This window comes from Panthera uncia, chromosome C2 (genome assembly GCF_023721935.1).
Source record: "Panthera uncia isolate 11264 chromosome C2, Puncia_PCG_1.0, whole genome shotgun sequence".
Lineage (NCBI taxonomy): Eukaryota > Metazoa > Chordata > Mammalia > Carnivora > Felidae > Panthera > Panthera uncia.
Window position 1 is genome coordinate 100978298 of NC_064810.1, and position 10025 is coordinate 100988322.

General features: G+C 38.3%; 1 pseudogene; it reads left to right on the forward strand.

Moving 5' to 3' along the window:
• Positions 1 to 9643: 9643 nt before the first annotated feature.
• On the forward strand, positions 9644 to 9715 carry LOC125922297 (uncharacterized; annotated as a pseudogene).
• The last annotated feature ends 310 nt before the right edge of the window (positions 9716 to 10025 follow it).

A 10025-nucleotide genomic window follows, 5' to 3' on the forward strand; every position in this document is an offset into this window, starting at 1 on the left:
AACTTTTCTTTAAGCTTGAAATAAAAGAAAAATGATGATGCCCCTATAGAATGGAATCCAGGGGAACCCCGCTGTAATAAAGAGTCCAACTCTACCTTTAATGTTTGACTGCTGACACCTCTTAACTTCCCTCCTGCCCTTGAGATCCTCATCTGGGCAAGCTGATAAGAAAGCCTGGGTGCTCTCTCCTTTAGTGTTAGTAAAAGACACTCAATCCAAGCAAGCCCCTGTGTATGCAGGGCTACCCTCATTCTAGCCCCTCTCCCCTTAACCACAATGAAAATCTCATGCCAGTCTTCTTTCCTTGTTTTCACAAGCCATTTTCAGGTCAGCTTAGGAAGCCTCCCCCAAAAAGCTTCATTATATAATTAATAAACGTTTCCATATCCTCTGTGTGAGTATGGCACTCTCAGTCCTGACGTCTGATCCAAATACGGGGTAAGGGTCCATCCTGTTTCTGCAGTGTGCCTGCAGAACCCAGCTACAAAGGAGACTTTCAGCAAAGCCCTCACTGATCTCATCAGGCAGAATTAGTCACTCCTTACCTTAATGCTCTCATTTATGTTTATTTATATCTTTAGGGCTCACTAAGTTCTAATATTTATTATAATTGACTACGCACTCATCTATTAGTCTCATTAAGATTCTTGAGGATAAAAACTGTATCTTATTTATCTCTATATTCCCTGGAAGCTTAATACGAATGCTTAATAAATATTTGATTTATTGAAATTTTTGGAAGGCACAAGGGCAGAGTGGCATACCCTTGGGGAATTGGAAGTTTCAGTTTTGATCTGTAGCTTTAAAAATATCCCCTGAATGTATTTTGTCTCTTCTGCGCTCTGAGAGTTCATGATATGGTTCAAATCATGATATAAAAACAGCAAAGCACAATATAAAGACCACTTTAAAAAGATCAATTCCTCCTAAGCTGTTTCTCCTTATGGAATTACTAAACAGAAGGCTTAGTTGAAGATCCCTGAAAGTTCATTTATTTTCTGTAAGAGCTATGAGAATGCTCATAAAACCAGTTTTGAATAGGAACCCACCCATATGGTTTATGCTGTTTTTCAGGCAGTTAGCCTAATTAAACCTCCTAGGCAGGTTAGAGTCCCCCTGTGGAAACTAAATTGAGTTTAAATACAGAATTATCTCAAAATCTATGAGCTTTTGATTGATGCTCCAGTTAATTTTGACAGTTGAAGTGGCTTCCTGCTTATCTTCGCTTTAGGAAGATGAATAATTATGGAAATGACCTCATTAACTCTTTGATGGCAGTCAATGGAATTTATAGGAGTTATTATGTCTAAACTGGAGAAAAATAATGTCTATCAGGCATATTTGTTTCATATTTTAATCTTGCTTCATTTCACTGTCATACCTACAGGCACTGCCAGAAATGTTACATTGTGTGTCCAATGACATAAAATGAGGTTAAGAAAAAAAAATCTCCACTCAGATGAACATGGCTCTCACTAGTAGCAGGACTCCTTATATCTTAAGATATTTTATCTCAGTTTGGTAAAAGATTTCATCCTGTGTGCCTTCATATCATCTCAGTCTGGATAAGCAAGCACTGAATCACCCTAACACAATCCTTACTGTGAAGAAAGGAGTACCTTATGAGAAGTCAGTCTAAAGGAAAAAATAATAATAATACATGCAATTGAGGGGATAACCAAATATTTCTTGGAGCCAATTTTGTTGTCATAAAAAGAGGGGGTTAGACTAGGAATTTAACCTAAATGGTGCAACTGAGGTTATACAGCTAACGTTTTCTAGGTTCATCAAGGCTGCATTGCTAACAGTGCTCCGTACATTTCCATTCATTCTTAACCCCTTACAGAGAAAAAGTTTACTCATTTTGCTTTTTGAGAAAGGAAGGTGTATCGAAGGTGAAAATGATTTAAACAAGAATTCTCACACACAACATATTATCCTCAATTTTCTCATTTAGAACATAATACCAACAATACCATTCCAGAGAGGTCCAAGAATGATCTCAGGTGATTTTAGTGCATGTGAAAGCACCTTTTAAATGGGAAATTACTAAATCAATGTATGATATGTAGAGCAAACGTTAGGCAGATTTGTTCATTAACCACTTGGATCCCTGAAAGCACAACTTGGGGGAAAAAAAAGGAATTCTATAATGGGATTCAAAAGATTTAGATCATTTGGACTTCATTCTAATGTTTATTTATTTTTCAGAGAGAAAGACAGAGTGCGAGCAGGGGAGGGGCAGAGATAGAGAGGGAGACAGAATCCAAAGCAGGCTCCAGGCTCCGAGCTGTCAGCACAGAGCCGTATGCAGTGCTCAAACCCACGAACCATGAGATCATGACCTGAGCTGAAGTCGGACGCTCAACCGACTAAGCCACCCAGGCGCCCCTGGACTTCGTTCTAAGAGCAATCACTTACCCTCTCTGAGCCTCATCTCTAATGAGAGGCCAGGATGTTATGATCACTATGGTAGACTACAAAAATGATCCCCATTTCTTCCACTCCCTCTATCCCAAGGTACTTGATGGTCCCTTCCCACTTAACTCCTGGGGTTTGGGGCTCTAGGTCTTGATTTGGCCAAGTGAATGATCCAGAAATAACAATGTGCCAGTCCGGAGCCCAGTTCTCTAGAGGCCTTGCATACCTCCATTTGCTCTTTCACCCCTGTCATCACTCTGGCCTGCTGGAGGGTGAGAAACACACGGCACAGAGCCCCAGTTGTCTAGCTTGCCCCAGCCCAGCCCTTCCTAGCTCAGTCAACAGCTAGCCAACACACAGTCAACTCTGGCCACAATTAGCTGAACTGCCTAGTGGACCCGGATTCATAAGCAAGAAATGGTTATTCTTTGCCAGTGAAATTTTGTGGCACGTTTAATGACAATATTTTGCTGATAGGTACCTGATACAGTCACCAGCTTCCCAGGCAAAACCATAGCATCACTACATATCTCAAATAAAACCACATAAGTAAAAATTGTTTTAAATATTATAAAACTCTTTGCAAATGATAGAGTAATCTGGATGATGTATCATCTTACAAATCTAGGTAAAATCTGCGATAGTTCCCTAGTATCTATGGGGTACATATTTTCTCAATATTTCAGAGTATTGTTTTATACAATTTATTCATTTATTTGCTTGTGTATGAGAAGTCCAGAAATACTTCAATTTCAGAATTCTAGTAAAAAGTATAATAAAATTGCCTACAAAATTATTTTGTGGGACTGTGACATAGTTTTTGGATTAGAAATAAAACACAATAATTCTAGAGAATGAGTATGTCCATCTTACACATCTTCGAGCAAGAACATGTAAATCATTCCAGACAATTGTCAATCATTCCCTTTAAAAATCTTCTGGGGAGTCTGCATCTTTTGGTTAATTATATCAGGTTTTGACAATCCCATCTTTCAGAAATATTATGAACTTATAACTTAAATTTCTTCTGTATTTATCTAAGATATTTATTTTTTAATTGCATTTAACATAGAAATTAAAGAGACTAATTGTATTCTCACTGTAATTCTTTTGAATATACTTCAGGATAGTTACACCCTGTCTTTTGTCTTTAGGCTTACCAGTAACTGATTTTATTTTAATTACGAGAACATGTATTCTAACATATACACCTACTAAGCTTTTAATATTTCTATCATATAATCTCACATTTCCAGTCCTAGAGTTTTGAATCTATAAAATGGAGATATAATATTTCCAACTTTGGAAGATTTCCCTTTGGGACACAGACATCCCAGTATGTCCCTAAGCACACTCAGTCTTTCATGTTCAGTCAGCTTTCTAAGTACAGTACCAGCTCTGACAATTATAGTGAATGAGATTCTCTAAACGCAATTGGGAGAAAAAATGTGCATACCCACTAGGAATTTGCTGGAAATTTGGGAGCAGTGCTAGTGGCCAAATAGCAAAATTCAAGCTCCCTCCTACAGTCATGATTCATGGACCACCATCAGTGCTCAAGAGCCTAGGAGTAGACTATGCCCTCCCCCTGCTCTGATACACCCCCTCACCCGTGTACTTTCAAGGCTGCCTACTGGTTGTTACTATCCCCAAGAACCATTTTTCTAGGAGGTTATCTACTACTTTCAATAAGAGACTTTGCCCAATGAAGGCAAGGGGGTTAAACAGAATACTGCTTGGTTTTCAGTGCCATGCAGGGTTCTAACAGAAGCATGTTAAACAATTGTGTTGAACTGGAATTGTATTTAAGAGTTTATTCAGCTGGTTAAATGTCTTGCCTTACGTAAAACACAGCACCTCTGAGAAACACCGGTGAGGATTGTGTTTTCACAAAAATATTGGACTTGCTTTGGGCAACGGTACAAGAATTCATAGAAGTGGTAGAATTATGCTTTAATGAACCATACAGAATATCAAAATTGCTTCATCGCATTAGAATTTCACTTAAGCAGAGAATTACAACTGCTAATGTACAGAAAAGGAGGCTTTTCTGGGGTTTAGATTGTTGGTTTTCTTTTTTTTTGTTGTTTTTACTAAAATATACAGGGAAACTCTTTCCCACCATCTCTTCTCCCTACCTAAGTACTTCAGAAGGTATTTTTAATCAAGTTCTGTTATCTGCCCTGTAATATTGGAAAAATAGCAATGCCAGTTTCTATAACATTTGTCGGGGTTCAAGATTCATATCTACATCAATATCCCTTAATCTCTCCTTAAGCTCCAAACTTATATTTTCAAATGTCTGCCTCTGCCACTGACTAAATATGTGATTGCAGATGAGGACATTTACCTTCTTGGGATTTAGTTTCCTCCTGTATAAAATAAAGTCATTAAATGATGGGATAACCTTTATGATCCCACACAAGTTCAAGAGCCTGTGATGCGAGCACCACCTCAATCTGAAAGGTACCTCATACCCAAAAGACCAAAAATAAAGCTAGATGTTTTATAAACCCAATTATTCTCAGGTGTTTTCAATTTGGGTATCAACCTGGGATCACTCAGCATTAAAATCTCAGAGTAACGGTTTCTTCCTTACCCTTCTCTCAATTCTAAGCCCACAATGTCCCTCAAATGCCACTTCTCCCCTTCCCTTCTTTGGAGAAGGCACATCTTCATTGCCTTTCCTGAATTGGTGAAATAGTCTCCTGACTGATCTACCTGCTAGCAGTTTCTTCTACTTCTAAATCATCTGTCACCTCAGTATCAAAGTCACTTCCTTCAACCACAGATTTGATGAATCCATTCTTACTACACATGGGTCTTCTTGTCTTTCAGGGGAATAAGTTCACATTTATTATTGTGGCAAGAAAGTTGTTCCAAAATATAAACCTACACTGACATTTTTATTTCTATTTACTGTCCACCTTCTACAGGTTACTATTCCCCAATCCGACGGATGATGAAGCATCTACTTTTGCACGTGGTCATGAAGATCAAGTGAGACAATGCATGTAATGCAAACTTAGAACACTATCTAGTACAAAAAGAGTGCTTAGTTAGTGTTAACTATCAGGACAATTACTGTCCCTATCCTCAAAACTTTCCATGCCTGCTTTTCCCTGTCTCATTGCTCCCCCTGGAAGGGCTCTTTTCATTGACTTTCCATCACATGCAACCCTGCCTATTCCTTAAAATCCAATTGAAACACCACCTCCTCTGTGAAGTCTTCAGATGTGTAAAAATTAATCTCCCTTGAACTATGTCTACATGGCATCTCCCTTAAAAACCTACTGTATGAATTTTCAGCATGCCCCAACCTGCAGACTATTCATCCATTTATTCACTCATTCTAGGAACATATTTTGAGTGCCTACTATGTAGCCAGCATTGTTCAAGGCTCTAGATATAAGGAAGTAAACAACAAAAAGTGTACTTTCTGCTTTCATCAAACTCACATTCTAATGGGAAGAGAGAGATAATGAAAAAGTAAACATGTAATACAACCGCTATTATGAAATGTCTAGGACGGAAGCAGAAAGACCAACACTGTAAACCCAATCATTTCTTCCCTACTGGAAGTGCCTTGTCTCCTGAGACCATCTCATTCTCCTTTCTGCTCCTCATCATGACACTGTGTGTATTGCTTGAACTTGAGTTTGTAATGAAAATAATATTTTACACAAAATCCTAAAACTTTCTGTTTCAGTTGCCTCCTCTGAAAAAGAAATTAGCAATGCTTATTTACATGTTATTAGGGAGATAAAATGAGATGTCTATAGAGTACTGGTATTTTACACTGGCAACAGAGAATCTCTATCAGATGCCATTGTTGTTGTTTTTAACAAACATTTTTTTAAGTCCTGTAATACTCAACTCATAGGAATATTCCTTTTAAAGACTATTTTGAAAATTTTTAATAGATTCAGTAAAATATCATTATTCTGGGCCACCTGTGGAGAAGTGGAAATAGACTTATTATATCAAACTGGACATTTTTATGGTGTTCATTAAAATCGGGTTATGCTCAGAAAATATTTAAACATTTCCAACAGATTTGCAGACAAAAAGGAATTAAAACATTACTTTTTGAATGAGCTATTTAAAAATAATAATAACCATGTTCAGGAATAGCTATAGATACTAACTGCAAATAACTATAGAAAAGCCATCAACCCAACTCAAGGGGTTATTTATGATGAAAGAGACCTTACAAATCTTTTGATCTCACCCTTTATTTTACAAATGAGATCCATAAAGGAGAAGTGACTTCCCGAATATCCCACAAAGAGTTGGCAGAACAGGCACCGAGCTTTGACTTCTAGCAGTCCCCTTCAAAGAAAAGCAAAAACAGCCCTGCTTTTTCTTCCTTCTGACTAGAAAGGAATCTGTTGCCTCACAAAGCAAAATTATTTCAGTCCACCACACTCAAAGACTTTTCTGAAGTACGTGCATATATACTTCCATAGTTTCTGCCTTTGGGTAAACATATGACATTAAAGAGGGACTTTCTGTTAAGACCCAAGTGGTCTGTTTGGGCATTTAAAGGTTTCCTTGAACTTTTATTCTTACAAGGGAGCATGGTGAACACTTTTCCAGGCCCACCCTTTATGCAGCAATCCAACACATGTTAATCAACTCTCAACACTCTTTATTATGCAGCACTCCTAGAGACTGCCTCTCCAAAAGAGCAGACAATGAGCACTACAGGACATAGGCCTTTTTTTCCACATAATAAAGTCTCAAGAAGGAGCAGAGAAGCAAATGGAGTTTAATATAAACACTGAATCACAGATGAAAGAATCCAATCAAATGTTGACAAAAGAAAAACATCAGAACAGGATAGGCAAGCAACAACCTGCACAAAACCCCATAACCACCCTGACAACCAAGCTTTCACACCTACTCTGGGGAAATTCAACACCCCATTAGAGGGGCTGGAGCAGACTTCCCGAAGGAAAACTCTATAAGCAGTAAAGAGAAGTTGATGAGACATTTTCAGAATCATCGTTGTACACATGACACCCAAGATGTTTACACTCCTTTCTCTTCTAAGTTCTTTGGGGGATTTATAATGAGGAAATATGAGAAATCAAAAAAGTAATAAGCCTCACTCCCATATAGCTGTGAGGAGAATAAAATAAGGCCACTTCATAAAATTTCTCCTTCGTGATATTTCCCTTTCAAAAATGCCAAAGAACTTCTTCAAATACAGTATTTTGGGAAAGGTTAACTTGCATTTCTGTTGCTTTGAATGAAATAAAAGTTGTTTTATGCTAACAATATTAGTAATAATTATAAGCTAAAATAAATGATACTAGTAATGACAATATTTGCAATCAGACACTGTCAGCATCTTCCTCTGCACGACCCAGTCCTGGCCACCACCATTAGGCTCATTTTCTGAATGAGAATCTTCTGTGCCCTCCCTGGTTCCAAACTTGCCCTGCTAACTGAGTGAACTTTTAAATGAAAATCAGAGTACGTCTTTTCTGTTTATCCTCTACAATGGCTCCTTCCACTCAGAAGAAAACCCAACATTTCCCCCTTGCATAGGCCGACCCTGACTGATCTGCCCCCTGCCAGTCTCTCTGACCCCATCCTTCCTCTATTGGTTACCAGTCTCCTGCCACGTTGGCGTTTCACTGTTTTTCACACCTGCCAAGCTTCCTCTCATCTCACGGCCCTTACCCTTGTTATTACCTCTGCCTAGAACACATTTCCTCCCTGGCTTTGTGTTGCTCTTTCATTCTCCCTATTCCAGTCTCTACATGCATGTCGCCTTCTCTTAAAGGCCATCCTTCCTCACCCTCTCCAAAACCACCAGCCAGGCCTCCAGTCTATCTCCTCGACCTTATCATCTCATCTAGGCCTTCCATCTCCAATGCACTTATCACTGTCTAATATTAGACTATGCATGCACAAGTTCACTTATTTATCACGTGTTGTCCTTCACTCTAAGATAGGCAGCAAGCAGCAGGGACTTGTCTTATTCAAAACCATCTCTCCAAAGTCCAGAATAATGCCTGACACCTAATAGACACTCTATAAATAGTTACAAAATGAATCAATGAACAATAATAAAAATTTAGCAAGTATCTACTATGTGCTGATACTTTATTTATATTACCTCTAATCCTAAACACAAGAAACTCTGCCAGATAAAGAGTGTTTCCATTTCCTTATCTAAAGAGAAAAGAGTTCAGAGAGCTTGAGTAACCTTCCCAAAGTCACGCAAATAACAAATGCCTGAGCCAGGATTTAAATCCAGATCTCCCTGATTCGAAGGTCTATTTTCTTTCCATTATACAACACAATGCTTTGAAGATACCAACAAAGTTAATACTAATAATAGCAAATATTTATAAGGTACTTACCAAGTGCCAAACACTGTTGTAAGTACTTTATATGTATCAGCTCACTTAAAGCTCACGACAACCCAATGATATTGGTACTTTTATCTCATCCCACAAATAAGGAAGCTGGAGCTCAGAGAGATAAAATTTGTTTGCCCAGGATAACACAGGCAGTCAGTGGAAGAATTGAGATTCAATCCTAGCCCATCCAGATTTAGAATCTGTGCTTCTAACTTCGATGCTATAAAGTGAGAGAAGATGTTTCCTTTGTATTATTTCTAAGGCAAAACATTTGAGGCACAAAATGGTGTTAATATCTCCATAAAGGTCACACTGAGACAACTCTGCAACAGCACATCTGCCCACCAGTGTCCAGGACCCTGAGTACACACAAGAGCTGAGGACTGCTTAGAAGAGGCATGATCAGGACGCCTGGGTGGCTCAGTCACCCTCTCTCTCTGCCCCTTCCCACTCACACTCTGTCTCTCTGTCTCTCTCTCTCAAAAATAAACATTAAAAAAAAAAAGAAAGAAAAGTAAACACATGGTCCTCTATACTGGGAGCCAATAATAAATAAAAAAATAATATCCTGTAGAGCATTTCAATGTATAGTTTACATAGCACCTTAGCATAAACTCCCTTAATTGATTTTTAGAAAGGTATTCATTTTAAATAAAATTGCCATTCCAACCAACCTACTTTATACCAAAGTGCCTTGAACTAAATTTGTGCCAGATGACTAGCAGCTGGATTCCAAGCCCATTTTCCAAGTGAGGAAATTGAAGGTCATGGAAGTTAGTGGACAAACATCAAATATGTCTTTAGGAAATAAAACTAAATTATTGGTTCCAAAGCAAACCATAAATAGCTTTGCCCAATGGCAGTATCGTAGCCAATGAGGTTTATCTGAGGTGTGATTATTGCTAATTGACACCAAAGCAATCCATACTGAAGTAGAAAAGTTTGCAGGGAAAAGCTAACACATTTGCCCTGAGGCTGTTACCTTTAGAAGGTCTTGTTTTTAAGACTGGACTTTGACTGACATCTGGAAACTTAGTTTTTAAAATACTCACTAATTGGTAAGGTCTGACTGCTGTGCCAGCTTGCCAAGACTGTTTACAAAAAGTTTTGTTTTCATCTTTTTACGGTCAGCACCCTCTTTAGAATCTTACAGTCTGGACTTTGGTTGGCCTGGGTGCCTCTGTGATCAACTTCTAGGGAAAACCATGAATGAATCACAAACAGCCT